We start from the raw sequence: 18,788 nt of genomic DNA on the forward strand, positions 1-18,788 counted from the left end.
TATGTGTTTATGTCTTGGGGGTGCTCAAAATGTTTTAGAACTACAGAGAGGTAGGTAATAGTTGGGCAAAGTTGTCAAAGTACTAAATTAACCACTGAATTGGTCATTTTAAATGGTTAATTTTATGTTACATAAATTTCACCTTAATTTTTTTTTCTTTAATCAAATTAAAACTAACTCTGTGTCCCCTTCTCTCTGGGGCAGGAAATTTATTCTTGGTCTTTAGGAAGTAACCCTGTACCAAAGATAATGTAAGTTCCTTTTGGCAAGGATCTTGTCCACTGTCTGTTGTCTGTTCAGCAGCCCTTACACTCTTTGGTGACAGAGCCCAGCCCCAGTGCCGTCGAGTTTCCAAGGAACCCTAATTTTATTCAAGTTGGAGCAACAATATGCTCAAGCCCAGATGAACGCAACATGATTAGTCTATGCCGAATACAGCAATCCTACTCTTCCTTCCTAGCTAGAGCGTGGGATGGCGTGTAACAGTGGATTCTGGGATCTTCTAGGGAAGAGTTCTCACCTTAATCAAAAGAAAACCCTGTGAGGAGAAGCTCCATTTCTTCTGCCTTGAACATATCCATGAGAGAGCATGATGTTTAGATCTACAGCGGAGCCATCTTGTTCCCATAAAGGGGAAGCCAAGAGCGTTGCCAAGGAACCACTCGGTCCCTTGACTTCATTGTGCGGTTAAGGTTGAGATAAGCAGTCTCAGAGCTAAGCCCTTCCAGGAGACCACCTGCTCTGGCTTATCCTCCTACACTGAGGAGAATAGGCTGCACATTCTTCTGAAATTGTCCTTGATAACTGTAGAATGGGCCAGAAATTATACTTAACAAGATAACTACGGAACAGCCATAGCTGGTCTCAACTGGTTTTAGCAGGTTTTCTATGCCATCTTAATGCTTTAAGTGCCCTATTAGCTAAAAAACAACAACAACAACAAAAAACCCATTGCCATCAAGTCGATTCCAACTCATAGCAACCCTATTAGCTCATTAAGTGCAAACTACGTAGAAGCACCTCACCTCTGGGTGGAGACTTAACATGCTAATGAAGAAAAATCGACCTCTTCCTCCATCCCAGGGGATTGAACCCTTGCCTAGAGAAAATGCATAGTCATTCCCAAGATCTGGGCACCTGTGGGAAAGTCAATCCTGAATATTCATGATAAATTTGTATTTCCTTGTGAGCTCTTGGTAAAAGCCCACCTCCCCAAGCTGCCTGCAAGCAGTCTTGGAGGCAGCAACCCCGACTGCTCCCTTCCTTGTACAACGAAATAAAAGTGCCTTTCTACTCTCCCACCTTGACCTCTTGTTTATCGGCTGTAACAAGTCACATCAAGCAATACCTGGGGTTTCCACCTGGCAACAAGGTTATCTAACCTGGAATTTCTTGACACGTGAGATAATGAACGCCTGTTGTTTAAACCAGGAGCCCTGGTGGCACAGTGGTTAAGTGCTTGTTGCTAACAGGAAGGTCAGTGGTTCAAACCTACCAGCCGCTCTGAGATAGATGTGACAGAAGCATCCTTAAAGATTTACAGCCTGAGAAACCAGATAGGGAAGTTCTACTCTGTCTTATCAGGTCGCTATGAATCAGAATTGACTGGACGGCAATAGGTTATTGTTTAAGCAAGCTAATTGATTCCGACTCATGGTGACCCCATGTGTGTCAGAGGGGAACTGTGCTCCACAGTGTTTTCAATGGCTGATTTTTCAGACGTAGATCACCAGGCCTTTCTTCCAAGGCACCTCTGGGTGGACTCAAACCTCCAACCTTTATGTTAGTAGCTGAGTGTATTAACCTTTTGCACAGCATAGGGACTCCTCTTGTAATTGGGTATTCTATTACTTACCAGCTGAAAGCATTCTACATTATATAGTCCTTCAAGTCCAGAATACTGGGGAGAACCCTCTGGTCTTCGATCTTCACTGGTTACCATTGATATTGTCTGAGCTCCCACGGTCCTTTTTACCAAGGTAGCTTCTTGGTAGCTCGTTTCTGTGTCAAAAGTGGATAAGGATGGGGTGGAGGGGACTCTGCTGAAGACTGCTGCTCTGAAGCCTAGTGCTCAGTGTTTCACAAAGCCACCACCCTGACACTGTCCTTGGCTGCTTCTAGATCCTGCCGGAAAGCTTCAGAGCAGCACTAATGCTGTAATGGCCTTGCCTCCAAGACTGGCTCCACCAAAGCATGTTTTAACGGTATCAGACCCTTCCCAAGGTTTTTAGGCAATAGGCATTTCTGACTTGTAACTGGATCTTTCTTCCCAGTTCATTTGCTCAGAGGTGAGAAAATGGGTCCTGAGGCAATGGGTGGGCCAAGCCTTAAAATGACATCTGGAAGCTCGGGCCCAATGGTGTGGTTGAATAACTGCCACAGAACACTCCCTTTAGTCCTCAGGTTCCTCCACCCATCCTGCCCCATGCAGGATCTCACCGTCACACATCTGTGATACTGATACATTCTCAACACTCCTATCCCAAGACATCGGGCCTCCAAGGACTCTCCTAATGACCAAGGACATTTCTTTTACCTGAATAAAGTGCCTGTTTACCTTGGAAAAACTAGCCAGAAAGTGGAGTGAAGGGAGATCAAAAGACCCGGAAGGGTGACTCATAGGGTGAAGATTCTGTCCTCTCCAGAAATTTTCCATGGCACGGCCTTGTTGTCCATCGCACAAGGCATTTCTGGTTCTTCAAAATGGTATTTTTAGAAGCAGGGTTGTCACAAATCAATAAGCATAATGTTCACCTGAAGACCATTTTATTTTTTTAAGCATATTTCTGAAGACTACTTCCTTTGTTTCTAATTTCTCAGGCCTGAGGTGGGGCCTAGAGATAGCCATCGATATTCAGCCATCTCAGGTGATCCTGATGTGGGTAGTTCATGGGATACACCCTTCTGAACTTGGAGCCAGGCATTTCATTTCATCATAAGCAGCCTCCACCTTCTTCCCGTTGTCAGTAGCTTTTTTGTTGTTGTTTAAATCAGACTTAAAATAGCTTGGCCAGAGGTTTTGCAAAATAGTCAGCAAAAGTACTTAGTGTTTGTTGATCCCAGAACGTGAAGCATTAAACGAAGGTTCGAAAATGAATCTAAAATTACTTCTGAGAGGAGATTTTCTAAAGGTATTGCATACTGTGTGGGAGCTCAGCAGGGCTCGTGTTTGCTAGAACATGTGTTTTTGCAGCTTTGTAAACCCTGTGCAGTTTTACTTCTCCCATCATTGGAGGGAATGTCCCAGGGGAGCTCCTCTCTGCAAATTAATAGGTTGCCTTCTCTGGCCCGAATAAAGTCCCTTCCCAGGGAAAACCTCTCTGCAATTCGTTACAGACCAGGATCTGGTTAAAAGGTCCCAGCCTGGCAAGCACCTCCCAGTAAACAGAAGGGGTCACATGATTTATCGGGTGCTGAGTGTTTGCTGGAAGGCATGTGGTGCAAGGTTACTGTCCAGTCAAAGGGAGAGAAGAGAAAAAAAACACAACAAAAAAGTCCCATTTATTGTGTTTGGAAAGGAAAATCCCTTCCTGTGTGTGCACTCCCCAGGAGGTACTTGCTGACCAGAGCCTGCAGGCAAAGATTGATACTGGTGTTTCATGTGGCAGGCTGCCCTGGAGGAGGCTTTTGGCAACTCTCTGACCATCTGTGTGGCAGGCAGCTCCTTCCTGGAAGAAGTTTCTTTCCAAATGTTTCCTGAGAGTTTTCTCAGATATTCCTGTTTAACAGGGGGTTTCCCTTGACCAGGTCCATTTTTTTCTTCTGGTGACCTGAAAAACATTTACTTAATATTTGAAGATAAACCTCCCACCTCACAAAAGAACCCATTTTCCCAAGACTTTTTTTTTTTTTTTTTGCCGGGGTAGGGGGGAGACATGGAGGGACAAGCTTGAAAATTAAGAAATGGCAATGTAGTGGGCTGCTCAGGGCTCTTCTGGGGCTGATGATACCAGTTATCCAGCTGCTTTGTTATCTGCTGTGGAGTTGGCCGTTGTGACCCACAGGGCTTTCATCAGCTGGTTTTCAGAAGTAGATTGCCAGGCCTTTCTTCTTAGTCTGTCTTAGTCTGGGAGTGCCACTGAAACCTGTTCAGCATCATAGCAACACAAGCCTCTACCGACAATGGGTGGTAGCTGCACTTGAGGGGCGTTGGCCAGCCTGATATGAAAGGCAAGACTTCTACCACTGAATCACCAATGCCTCCCTGAGCTGCTTTGTCCACTACCATATTTTCTGGCATTCGGAATGCTTAATATCCACCCTCAGGGGCAAGGACAGCCACAGTTGATAAATTCGAATACGACACTCATGGCTTTCCTACTGTGGAATTGAAATTGCCTTATCACCAAAATAACTTCTATGAATCAATAAGAAAAAGACTAATGGCTTAATTTTAAAATGGGCAAAAAAGTATATATTCATAGAAAAAGAAATGTAAACGTCTTTTAAATACATAAAACACATGAAAAGATGTTAACTTGGATTCTATTTTCAAATTTTCTCGGTCTTATACTCTTTCAGTTCCAAGCTACACCACCAAGGAAATTTTAAGACTAAGATTATTCCAAAATGAGACGGGGGAACTCCAGAAGTCGACTGGGCAGAGCTAAGCCGCCGCTTGGCCTCCCTCAGGGCCTCAGCACGACTGTGCGGAGCGGATGAGCTCGGCATCATTACAGGAGCGGTCCACCGATGCCGACGGACCACCCCAGAACATGCCCTGCACACGCCCTGAAGAAGAGGCCACCCCTACTCTGGTTCCTCCCTGTGTATGAACCCCCATGCCTGTCCGAGGAGGAGACATCTTGGTGAGGCACCTCATGGTGTGCCTCTTTGCTTGGCCAAGCAAATGAAGTTTTTCTTCTTTTACTTTTGCCCAACTCATGCTTCAGTGTGTCGCCCAGTGACACATGGAAATCCAGTAACAAAAGGAGATGGTTAAAAAAAAAAAAAGGGTAATTTCACTCATAGTAAGAGAAAAGCAAATTAAAACAATGTGAACTAAAAGGCAGTATCAGGGGGCTTCTGAGTTGTAGAACCTGTTCTGTTCTTTGAACTGCGTGTTTTTACACAGTGTGTTTAGTTTGTGAAGATTCATTAAGCTGTACACGAAAGATAAATATAATTTTTAATATATATGATATATAATTTATTTGAATTAAAAACAAAACTTTAAACTTAATTGGGATTTCATTTTTTACCTGATAGAGTGGCAAAGATAAAAATGATAAGACACTGTGTTGGCAATAATGTATAGAAATAGACAATTTGTCTATAATTGTCAGTTGCTGTCAAGTCGATTGTGACTCCTGGTGACCGTACGTGTGTCAGAGTAGAACTGTGCTCTGTAGAGTTTTTAGTGGCTGATTTTTCAGGAGTAGATCACCTTACCTTTCTTCCAAGGTGCATCTGAGTGTATATTACTAATACCCACTGCTGGCGAGTCGATTCTGACTCATAGCAACCTTATGAAACAGAGTAGGACTGCCCCGCAGAGTTTCTAAGGCTCTAAATCTCTCCGGAAGCAGACTGCCACATCTTTCTCCCACAGAGCAGCTGGTGGGTTCCAACTGCCAACCTTTCAGTTAGCAGTCGAGGGCTTAACCAATGTGCCACCAGGGCTCTGTATATTATTAAAAGGAGTATAAAATGATACAGTTTCTATGGAGGACAAATAGGCAATCTCTAACAAATACACAAATGCACATACTTTTTGACATGGTGATTGGGTGATTGCATTTCTAAAATAGAAGTTTATTCAAGTTAAGTAATTATTCATCTTTGTGTTAATCAAGAAACTTTTTTTCTACTAGAACTTTCTGCATAGTGAAGACAGAAAATCATTGAATAATTCTTTTCCTAGAACTACCTAGGTTATAGAGCTGGCTAAGAACTTACTGATGATCTTAACCCAAATTCTTCATTTTATGGGGAAGTTAACTCAGGGTCCCTGGGTTACACAAATGTTTTGTGCTTGGTTGCTAACTAAAAGGTTGACAGTTCGAATCCAACCAGAAGTGCTGCGGAAGAAAAGCCTGGCAATCTACGTCTGTAAGAGTACAGCCATTGAAGATCCTATAAGAGTACAGTTCTACTCATGAAAACTGCTACTCGTGGGATTGCCATGAGTCATGTTATGGATTGAATTGTATGTGTCGACTTGGCTAGGCCATGATTCCCAGTATTGTGTGCTTGTCCTCTATTTTGTTATCTGATGGAATTTTCCTATGTGTTAAAAATCCTAACCTCTATGATGTTAAGTGCTATGGCTGCTAACCAAAGAGTCGGCAGCTCGAGTCTGCCAGGTGCTCCTTGGAAACTCCATGGGGCAGCTCTACTCTATCCTGTAGGGTTGCTATGAGTCAGAATCGACTCGATGGCACTGGGTTTGGGTTTTATGATGTTAAGGAGACAGGATTAGAGGCAGTTATGTTAATGAGGCAGGATACTATCTATAGGATTAGGTTGTATCTTGAGCAGGAGCAGAGAGACAGGGGAACCTCATTACCACCAAGAAAGAAGTGGCAGAAGCAGAGCGCATCCTTTGGACCCAGGGCCCCCATGCTGAGAAGCTCCTAGACCAGAGGAAGATTGATGACAAGGACCTTCCCCTAGAGCAGACAGAGAGAAAGCCTTCCCCTGGATCTGGCACTCTGAATTCAGACTTCTAGCTTCCTAAACCGTGAGAGAATAAATTTCTGTTTGTTAAAGTCATCCACTTGTGGTATTTCTGTTATAACAGTGCCAGATAACTAAGACAAGTCAAAATCAACTTGTCAGCAAGGAGTTTAAACTCAAGCCTAAAGCAGAAAGCCAGGGCAGGCCCAGTCCAACACTCTCACAACTATACAAGAGTGTTTCTTACACATGCAGCATTGTTACATCCCTGGTTAGAACTCCCTCTCCAGGTTAAAGACCTTTACCCCCTAGAGACCTTTCCTTTATTTTCTGTTCATTATCATTTACTAGGTAGCAGTACTCTACAGCTGTCTCACTAGCTTTTAGTATACTGTGGCTACTATATCATTTTCTGTTATTCCCACTTGCTTCCTGAATAGGCTCTTGTTTTCTTATTTCTGTGTAGTCTGTTTATTCTCCCTCCCATTGTACTATCTGGTGCTGCTAGCTAATGAGCTTCATCCTGTTTTTGACAGACCAGTACCTAATTTGACAGGGTAAAATTGATCAATGAAATAAACACATGTGAAACATCTCTAAGTACAAACCCACTACAGGGAAAGATTTGCATACTGACCGTTTCCTTGCAGATAATAAATAACTTGGAAGTCAGCTTTAACAGCCAGACAAATTCTGAATGGAGAGCTCTGTTTGAATATTTTGTTCCATAAATAGAAACAAACTGCAGACATCCTGCCTGTTGACTTGACTTTTGTCATTTGAAGCTTTCAGATGTATGTTTCATTTCTGTTCTTGATTTCTCTCTTCTCTTCTTCTGCAAGTGGAATGATAGCTATAGCTGGAGAGCCCCCACAGCACAGCTAGGGCTGGAGTGATCCCTCCTCACTTACTGTGAGACCCTCTATTAACCCCTTGGAATCTCATTGCCTGGTGAGCCTTTCACTTAAATCATTCACATACTCGTGGATTTGGTAACTTGACTCTAAAATAAGACATTGCATTCAACCAAATGGATATTCCCTGCTAATCAGGGGAGGGATTTAGGTGATTCAGGTATCTGAAATTGCATTTTTAAGTTTTGTTTCAAGGACTCATCCAAAAAAAAAAAAAAAAGCATTGTCGTAGACTTGATTCCAACTCATGACACCCCATGTGTTACAGAGAACTGCTCCATAGGGTTTTCTTGGCTACAGTCTTTACAAAAGCAGATTGCCAGGCCTTTCTTCTGAGGAGCCAGTGGGTGGGTTCAAACCACCAACCTTTAGGCTAGCAGCTGGTGGCAAACTGCTTGTGCCACCCAAACACCCCACAGACTCACAGACTTTCGGAAACAAGAAGACTTTAGAAATGGTTTAGACTTGGAGCTGATAACCTGGGGCCCCTAGAAGTCTCTAAGGTCCATGATGGATTCAGGGTTTGTATAAGTCAGGATGGGCTGGATGATTGCGGTGATATAAGCAACCCCCAAAATCTCCATGATTTAAAGCAACAAAGGCTTATTTTTCGCTTATGCCACAGATCATCATTCAAGGTTGGCTGGGGGCTTTGTTCCCGCACCGTTGTCATCTTCACTCCTGGACTAGGCTGATGGAGAAACCACCATCTGAAATACTGCTGGCCTCAGTGCAGAGGGGAAAGAAAGCTGCTGTTTATTCTTCAGCCCGGAAGTGATACACAGAACTTCTGCTTGCATTCCTTCGGCCAATGCCAGCGTTCAACACGGTGAAGAAGTACAACCCTCCTGCATGGAGAGAAACTGCAGTGGAGAACTGTCTACCACAGGGTCCCAAACCCCTCTGCTGTCAAGTCGATTCCGACTCATAGCGACCCTATAGGACAGAGTATAACTACCCGATAGAGTTTCCAAGGAGCTCCTGGTGGATTCGAACTGCCGACCTCTTGGTAAGCAGCCGTAGCACTTAACCACTATGCCACCAGGGTTTCCAAAGGGGACAGTGGGCTGCATGGGCTGGGAATCAAACCCAGCCCTCCTGCGTGGCAGGTGAGAATTCTACCACTGAACCACCCATGCGCTGCTTCATGAGCCCTTAAAATTACATGTAAACTATTATGAGAACAGGCATATGGGCCCATTTCTCTGGAGTGGTTCTTCAGGTTTCAGCCTTCCTAAAAGGGTCTTTGGCCACTCCCTCCACCAAGTTAAGATTCTAGTCCAAACTCCTCATTTTGTACAGGAAAGACTGGACTCTCTGAATTCTAGGCCTTCTGCAATCAACTCTCACATAACTCTGCTATTTAAACAACTTGCCAAAATAACAGCTAACTGGGAGCACAACCAGCCCCTAGGACTGCATTACGCAGAGGCCATGCTTCCAGGCACAGCAAAAGGTCCAGCCTCTGCTTAACCAGCTCTCTGCATCCAAATTTTATTTAGAGAGGCAGAAAAGAGGTCATGAGAAGGGTCTTTGTTTCCTGGAGATTTCAAATCCCGAATGGCGGTTGGAAACTGGTAGAGGATCCTCCTTGGAAACTTTTGGAAAAATAACTAGTTTGAAGATATTTCAATGCCAAGAAAAATGTGACCCCTTGTCCTTGTCCCCCACTGTTTGCCTTTCCCCTCAGCCCTCTTTCCTCTGGTCAGGTAACCTGGGCTTCCATAGCATTCTTCCAGCTTCCTCATGTCTCAGTCGAACTTCCCGTTGGGGCCCAACAAAAGGCATTATCCTGGAAGAACTGGTTTTTCCATCCCTTTTCATAACACCATTTCCTTTTCGGAACACCATGTGTTTTCCTTAATTCATTTCAACTCCCCATCCTGTCACCTCCCTACTATTCTTTACCCCCATTTCCATCTCAGGCTGGAATATCACTTAGCTTGTCAACCAGCTTAGTAATGTTCTGTTTCAGCCTTTAAAACAAACAAAAATTTAGGAATCTACTCCTCTCATCTTCTAGGCCTAAAGACCCTCTCGGCTGACCCACCAATACTAGGATTGTATAAGAAAACTTGTCAATTAATCTGCATCCTAAATTCTCTTTTCTCTTCATTCTTACTTGATTAGCCATTCTCTCAGTATTTTCCCCAATTTTTTTTTTTTTTTTCCTTATGATGGATTTGTATCTGGCCATAGTGGAGGACTAGCAAACCAGGCATGGTATGAAAATTAGAAGTCAGTGAACATTGGGATTGTTGTTAGTTGCTGTTGAATTGGCCCCCAACTTATGACAACCCCATGCACAATGGAATGAAACACTGTCTAGTCCTGCATCATCCCCTGATCCATTATGGAATGGACCATTGTGATTCATATGATTTTCATGGCTGAGTTTTTGAAAGTAGATCTCCAGGCCTTTCTTCCTAGTCCATCTTAGTCTAGAAACTTGGCTGAAAGCTATTCAGCATCATAGCAGCATGACCATAACAACGCAAAAGGCTCCACTGGCAGATGAGTGGGTGGCATTAGTTGGGAAATGAACCTGGGTCTCCTACATGGAAGACAAGAATTCTACCACTGAACCACCATTGTCCCCAATGATTGGGATACAAGGAAAATAAAACGTGAAACTGAGAATTATGTGAGAGCTGATTGCAGAAGACCTAGAATCCAGAGACTCCAGCCTTCATTTAAGTATCTGTCAGTAGGAACAGATCCAGGTTTTGTAGGGTTGAAGAATTTGGAGGCCCCCAATTAGAAAAATAATTTAAAATTACAAATACATAGTTAGGTATCAAAGTAAATACTTATTTAGAAGTGAATTAAATTACACGTGAATATTCATGGAGAATTCTTCATCCCCACCCCCACCTCAACGCGGGCACAGGGTGAGTATAAAACCAAAAAAAAAAAAAAAAAAATCCAAACCCGTTGCTGTCAAGTCGATACTGACTCACAGCAACCCTAAATGACAGAGTAGAAATGCCCCGTAGGGTTTCCAAAGAACACCTGGTGGATTCAAACTGCCAGCCTTTTAGTTAGCTGCCATAGAGCTTAACCACTACACCACCAGGGTTTCCAGGGTAAGTACAAGGGAGTGGAAATTGGAGTGGAAACAGATAGCAGTTTTAGCCAATTAAAATAAAAATATCTTGCAATTTTCACAAATTAAAAAAAAATTTTTTAATTTAACTTAAATTAAGTTTTTAAATTTAAAATTTTGCAAATTTTACAAAAACAAACACGTGTTTGAACATATTGCTAGGGCCCCTTCCTAGGCCCTGGAAGGAATCCCTGCAAGTGACGGACCCTGAAGTGTACGCTTCATTAGCTTCATGGTCCATATGTGAGAATCAGGATGCATTAGAGGCTGATGTAGCCAAATATTTGGAAGGTAAGTCATGTGAAGGAACCAGCAGTTACTACCTAAAATCTGAGGCAAAGTCCAATATATATAAATTCTAAAAAAAGTCCGCATCAGTTTTTTCTCCCTCTCCCCCTCCAAAAAAAAAAAAAGTTACTGCTAATGGCTTAATACCCTGAGCCTCTAAGGATTTACATTTTGAAGAGAAGTAACCCAATTGAGAGGAATATCTCCAATTTAGGTATCACCAATACTGAGAAGGGATAGGTTTTTCAATGCTGAGACACAGTCTTTTTTTTTTTTTTTTAAATATTTTATTGAGTTTCTGGTGAAAGTTCATAGTAAATTAGATTCTCATTTAACAATTTCTACACACATTGTCCAGTGACTGGTTATATTTTACACGTAATTCTTATTATTGCCATTCTGGTCGTTCTGTATCCATTATTCTTGCTTCCTTACCCCCCACCCCGAGCCCTTCTCATCTTTTTCTTAGGGTAATATGATTGTTTGTTTGTTTTATAAGATAAGCCTGTACTCACAGGTGATATTGTTTATTGTATGAGCCAATCTGTTATTTAGTTGAAAGGTGACCTCCAGGAGTAGGTTCAGCTCAAGGTTTAAAGGGTATCTCAGGGCAATAGTCTTAGGAGTTCCCCAGGTCTCTGCTGGTCCAGTAAGTCTGACCTTTTTTTAAGATTTTAAATTTTGTTCTACAATTTTCTCCCATTTTATCCAGGACCATCTATTGTGGCCCCAGTCAGAATGGTCAGTAGTGGTAGCCAGGGACCATCTGGTTCTCCCGGTCTCTGGATAGGTGAGGCTGTTGTTCCCATAGGCTGTTGGTCCCATAGACTGGTTTCTTCTTTGAGTCTTTGATTTCCTTCTTTCTCGTTTGCTCCAGATGAGGAGAGACTAATAGGTGTATCTTAGATGGCCATTTGTGAGCTTTTAAGTTCCCAGATACTACTTAGCAAACTAGAATGTAGGACATAAACTTTATAGACTATGCTGTGACAATTGACTGAGATTTCCCATAAGACTATGGTCCTAAGACTTCCAACCCAATAAACCAATTCTGCAAGATATTTGGTTATATCTGGGAGATAGCCGTGACTGTGCCCCCATGTGCTTTATTATATGTATGAATATATGTGCAGTACTCACAAACATTTATATAGATACGCCTACAGATATACCTATATAGGTTCACGAGGCATGGAGTCTTGTCCAGTGTCCCACCATCACACTATGGGACACCAGGGATAGGAAAAGGAGGGTTAATGAGTTGCAAAGTACAGGGCCTCATACAGGCATTAAGTGAATTAAGAGCATGGAGCCCCAGTGGTCAGGGAGGGAGGGAAAGATAAACTGCTTTCTTTGCCTGTTGGCCCAGGGCTGGTCCTGAGACTCCCATTCTGGTGCTTCCTCCCCACCACACATTCTGGTTCGATCTACTCTGAATCATCACATGGATCCTCCCATTTGTAAGGTTAGACAAAAGGATGTCCTCTATCTTCCACACAAGAATAGTTGAGAATCGAAATACTCTTGTTGGGCAAATTATTCAATGAGAACATTATAAAAAAGGAAAAAAATGTTAATTCCTCAAAGCTAGTAAGGGAAGATAGGTAAATAATATGTTTGGGTTAGATATCCATAGAATCATGATTCTTTATAATTCATGGGTTTTGTTTTTTCTAAATCTGCTGTCAGACTTTGATTCTAATTTAGAATAGAAATCCCTTGACACCACTCTTTAAAACTGCGTTGATCAACGCTCTTCCTGACCAGTATGGACTGGTGTTCTTTGCAGAACAGTGGTGCTTGCTCCCACGCCCATTCACGTACCCAAGTCCCTGCCCCGCCTCACCCCCACAGGCTGACCCAATACATATGGACAATGTGTAAGTGGTCGTATCCTGTGATCAGAATATCAAAGTCATGGTCACTCTACCAGCTAGCAACTTCCGTGTTTCATAAACTTTAGCACGTATTCCTTCATAGCAACAAGACATCAGCTACATTTGGAATTCCCCTACAAGTCCACTAATTCACTTGAAGACAGTCTCTTTTTCCTGAGCAGTGGAAAGAGATTTTTCTTCCAGTCTAAATATAGATACAAATAAGAACTGAAACTACAGGGCTGATAACAATGCACTGGTTGATTCTTTTAAAGGTGCTATCGACGGCACTGGGTTTGCTGGTTTTATCAGCAGGAAGAGTCAAAGGGAGTGCTCCATGGAAGGGGGGGGCGGTTTCAGAAAGTCAAGGAAGTAGCCAAGTGTCAAAGCTGGGGGCGTCATTTGATGGCAATCCTGTTTTGGAGACTCTGGTTGACTTCTATGTTAGGTATGTTTTTTATCTTGGAAGAAAATCACTCTCTTTTCTTTGGAAAAGTATTTTTATACATATGTTAGTCAAATAATTAGTCTCTGAATAATCCTAAAATTCGAGGTACTTTGTTGGCTTGTAAGACCACAAAAGTGGAGAGTGTATTAAAACAGAAAGTCTAAATCTTGGACTAAAGGTTACTCAGGACTCTGCCAGTGGATGAGGAGGATGTCTTCTTTCCTTTTCCTGACACCTAATCATTTTTTAATCATCCCTGATATTCACTTGAGCCAGCCTTTTGTGGGTTGCCAAGTCCTATGAATTGCAAAGACTGCCAGACGAGTGGCCTTTCTAGTATCCTGGGATTTTGAACAAACCAGGGAAGAGGGAATAAAAATATCTCCTTTATTAATAACAGAGTCCAAGGCTATGAACTAGACCCAGTCTCCACCACTCATCCTGGTTAGACAATCAAACTGGGGGGTGAGGGGGGGCTTGCAGCAAATTGGCCGGTTAATGCCGTCTAAAAACGTCACCTGAGACAATCAGATGAGAATGTGTGGACATAACCTATGGATGATCAGGTGCTGGTTGGCCTTACAGAGCGGAGGCCCATACTCGGCCCTAGGGTGCGAGTCAGGGGGTGGAAGTTTGGCTACAAACTCTGCCACTCACTGGCTGTGATACCTGAGACAAATACTACATTGTTTGGGACTTCAATTTCCTCCCTTTAAAAGTAGGACCTCTAGGCTTGATGATTTTAAAGGTCCCTACCAACTATAAGGTTCTGACTGTAATCTGGTCCACAGATGAAAGGACATCTAATGCTAAAAGAGTTTTAGTTTGAACAATAAGACCACTGGGCTGAGATGTTGTAGAAAAGAATTAGATATCAGCTTGTTTGTAGGGAGTTATTGTTACTGTCATTACAGCCACCCCACATATTTCCCGACTCTCCAATGGAGAGTATAAATACATAATGATTATGACTATCATCAATTACAAGCCATCAGTGACAGGATGATATCTATGCAAGACCATATCCAGGAAGATCAGCTAATACGACTATTATTGACATTTATGCACCAACCACTACTGCCAAATATGAAGATATTGGAGATTTTTACCAACTTCTGCAGTCTGAAATTGACCAAACACGCAATCAAGATGCACTGATAATTGCTGGTGATTGGAATGCAAAAGCCGGAAAGAAGAAGGATCGGTATTTGGAAAATAGGGCCTTGGTAATAGAAATGACGCCAGAGGTTGCATGATAGAATTTTGCAAGACTAACGACTTACTCATTGGAAGTATCTTTTTCAACAACATAAACAGTGACTATATACGGGGAGTTTGGCAGATGGAATACACTGGAATCAAATCAACTTCTGTGGAAAGAGACAGAGAAGCTCCTTATCATCAGTCAGAACAAGGGCAGGGGCCAACTTCAGAACAGACCATTAATTGCTCATATGCAAGTTCAAGTTGAAGCTGAAGAAAATTAGAACAAGTCCACAAGAGCCAATGTACAACCGTGAGTGTATTCCACCTGAATTTAGAGACCATCTCAAGAATAGATTTGACACATTGAACACTAATAACAAAGACCAGATGAGTTGTGAGATGACATGACGGACATTATACATGAAGAAAGTAAAAGCTCATTAGAAAGAGAAGAAAGAAAAGACCAAAATGGATGTTAGTAGAGACTCTAAAACTTGCTCTTGAACATAAAGTAGCTAAAGTGAACAGAAGAAATGATGAAACAGAAGAGCTGAACAGTAGATTTCAAAGGGTGACTCAAGAAGACAAAATAAAGTATTATAATGAAATGTGCAAAGACCTGGAGTTAGAAAACCAAAAGGAGGAACACACTCGGCATTTCTTAAGCTTTGAGAACTGAAGAAAAAACTCAAGCCTTGAGTTGCAATATTGAAGGATTCTGTGGGCAAAATATTGAATGATGCAGAAAGCATCAAAAGAAGATGGGAGGAATATACTGCGTAACTGCATGAAAAAGGACTGGTCCACGCTCAATCATTTAGGAGGTAGCATGTGATCAAGAACTGATGGTATTGAAGGAAGAAGTCCAAGCAGTGCTGAAGGCATTGGGGAAAAACAAGGCTTCAAGAATTGACGGGATACAAATTGGGATGTTTCGACAAAGGGATGCAATGCTGGAAGCACTCACTAGTCTATGCCAAGAAATTTGGAAGACAGCTACTTGGCCAACCAGCTGGAAGAGATTCATATTTGTGCCCATTCCAAAGAAGGGTGATCCAACGGAATGTGGCAATTATCAAACAATATCATTAATATCACATACAAGTAAAATTCAAAAACGGTTGTAGCAGTACATCAACAGGGAACTGCCAGAAATTCAAGCCGGATTCAGAAGAGGATGTTGAATGAAGGATATCATTGCTTATATTAGATGGATCTTGGCTAAAAGCAGAGACTACCAGAGAGATGTTTACCTGTGTTTTATTGACTATGAAAGGCATTCTGTATGCTTAGCAAATAATCTGAAAAGTTGGACTATATGAAGAAGAACTCGGCATCAGGGTTGGAGAAAAGACTTATTAACAACCTGTGATATGCGGCTGACACAACTTTGCTTGATGAAAGTGAAGGGGACTTGAAGAACTTACTGATGAAGATCAAAGACTACAGCCTTCAGTAAAGATTAAACCTCTGTATAAAGAATACAAAAATTCTCACAACTGGACCAATAAATAACATCATGATAAGTGAAAAAAATACTGAAGTCATCAAGGATTTCATTTTACTTGGATTCACAATCAATGTCCATGGAAGCAGCAGTCAAGAAATCAAATGATGTATTACATTGGACAAATCTGCTGCAAAAGACCTTTTTAAAGTATTAAAAAGCAAAAACGTGACTTTAATGACTAAGGTGTGCCTGACTCAAACCACGGTATTTTCAATAGCCTTATATGCATGCAAAAGCTGGACAATGAATAAGGAAGACTGAAGAAGAATTGATGCCTTTGAATTATGGTGTTTGTGAATATTGACTATGCCATGGATGCCAGAAGAACAAACAAATTTATCTTGGATAAAGTACAGCTAAAATGCTCTTTAGAAGAGAGAATGGCGAAACTTCATCTCACTGACTTTGGGCATGTGATCAGGAGGGAGGACCAGTCCCTAGAGAAGGACATCATGCTTGGTAAAGTGGAGGGTCAGTGAGAATGAAGAAGTCCTTCAGTGAGATGGATTGACACGGTGGCTGCAACAATGGGCTCAAACGTAGCAATGATTGTAAGGGTGGCACAGGACCAGGCAGTGTTTTGTTCTGTTGTACATAGGGTTGATATGATTTGAAACCTACTTGGCAACACCTAAAAACAACAACAACATTATCAATAGAGCCTTAGTGAATATTAAAGGCATTGAATTAAATGAGTGGTTGGAACAATGATTCCTGACAGTCCCAGGATTCCCTATGGAAAACTGTAAACATGGTAAGCCTCAGGGTCTTTATGAAAAAGTTACTTGTCTTTTTTTTTCCAGTTTTTTAAAAATTAGTTTCTCTTGGGGATTTGTATGAGGGAAGAGGAGAAGCAAGGAGTCTGGGCAAGCATTTGTGATGGGGGCAAGATCTCTTAGTTTGGTGGAAGGAAGTGAGACTGGCTTGTATAAATACGAGAAAGGCTGAAGTCCATTTGAGATTCAAGGACATATTTGTTCCTCAACCTTGGTAAATGTTTCTGAGGCTGGAGGCACAAGCGAGGCCTACAAGATCACCTTCTACTGAGAGTATATTTTCATACTATCCCAAGCATACGTCCACCTCCAGACAAGACCTCAAATAAATCATATGATAAAAATTCTCAGGGAAAAATAATGTTGCAGTATTGCAATTTGGAGTAGTTAAAGGACTTCCAAGGCCATATACCTGGTTGGTGGCAAAATTAGGTCTAGAGCTCTCATGCTCCCTAAAAAAAAAAAAAAAAACGTGGTCTAAATTCCCTCTGTAACAACAAGCTGCATGCCAAGAGTAAACCAATGTAGGGCTGTGTGTGGAGGAGGAGAAAACGACTCAGCATTAAGTTATGGAAAATGGAGCGTCGGTGTTTTTGGAGAGGTTTCAAATAATTATGATATGCTCAGGTATTTGGAGTCATTTAATAAAAGGTAATAAATGAAAAGATAAAATTTTCTCCCTTGCTCTGATTTTAAGCCCAACTAAAAGATACCTTGAGAGTGCATCTTTTGGCAGCTTCCAGAATCAATAATCTTCATTGTTTCTACCAGGTGCTGTAGTCTGGAGAAGAGGAGGCTAAGATAGAAAAACTGCCTATTTCCTTAGATACTAGAGGGACTATCCTGAGAAAGCAGGATTGGATCATGAATGACAAATATCAGGCACATGTAACATCATTTCCCCTTCTTCTACCCTTGACGTATATTAATTATCAATCATGGTACTCACTGAACAGAGTCTCAGAATACACTCAGTACAGTACTCTAAACAGCACTATTTTTTTTTTTTAAGGAATTGGTACATGAGATGACATAATAAAATTAATACCAAGTGCTGGACGCTGCTTTAAATTCTTTACATGAATAAACATATTTCATGCTGATAACCACCCTATGAAATGACACTAACAAAATTTATACTTTCAGGTGGCAACACTGAGGCTCAGGGGCACAGTGAAGAATTGAAGGAGCTTGGATTCGAACACAGTCAATCTGGCTCCAGAGCAGTGATCACGGACACCTTGCTGAACTGTTTGCCCTCCAGAGGCAATTGCTGTTGCTGTTGTTAGGTGCCATCAAGTCTACTCCAACTCATAAAAAAAAAAAAAACATATAACAAACAGAATGAAATGTTGACCAATCCTATGCCATCCTCACAATTGTTGCTATGTTTAAGCCCATTGTTGCAGCCACTGTGTCAATTCATCTCATTGAGGGCCTCTTTCTTTTTCCCTGACCCTCTACTTTACCAAGCGTGATGTCTTTCTCCTACGATTAGTCCTTCCTGATTATGTGTCCAAAGTAAGCAGCATTGGCCAATGGGGAAAGTTGCAAAGGGCCAAACTGGGTTAACATAAGAACATATCTTTTTTTTTTTTTTTTTTACAATCGAATTGTTCTAATAATGGCACTGATGGCCACTTGCAATACTGAGCACCCTATCTTTACAGACATCCAAGGATAATTGCAGAACTATCAGGTTTGAGGTACAATGGACTCTCGAATTGAATGAAGGACTAGGTAGGCTGGATTATGTCACTTCACCTTCCCATCTGGCTCTAAAATTCAAGAATTCTTTGACTTCAGCAGTGCCAGTATAACCAGAAGGAACCCACAAGTGACATCCTTCCTGATTCTTTTTCACCATCTCACTTAATCCCCAGCATTGTCAAAAAGAAAGACTGTCCAGGATTTGAATAAATCACACTGCATTTTAAAAATAGGTACTCAATAGATGGCATATAAAACACACACAGCCCCAAAATACAAATGGTGGTCTTGAAAAGACTAGCTTGAGTTCTGAAAAAGAAACCACTGTACTTTAA

At 41.8% G+C, this 18,788-nt stretch overlaps 1 non-coding gene across 1 annotated transcript; it reads right to left on the minus strand.

Annotated features, from left to right (window-relative positions):
- Positions 1 to 8,600: 8,600 nt before the first annotated feature.
- Positions 8,601 to 8,671, minus strand: TRNAG-GCC (transfer RNA glycine (anticodon GCC)). Its single transcript has one exon. It is a non-coding gene; the product is annotated as a tRNA-Gly (tRNA).
- Positions 8,672 to 18,788: the final 10,117 nt, after the last annotated feature.

Source organism: Elephas maximus, chromosome 2, assembly GCF_024166365.1.
Source record: "Elephas maximus indicus isolate mEleMax1 chromosome 2, mEleMax1 primary haplotype, whole genome shotgun sequence".
Taxonomy (NCBI): Eukaryota; Metazoa; Chordata; class Mammalia; order Proboscidea; family Elephantidae; genus Elephas; species Elephas maximus.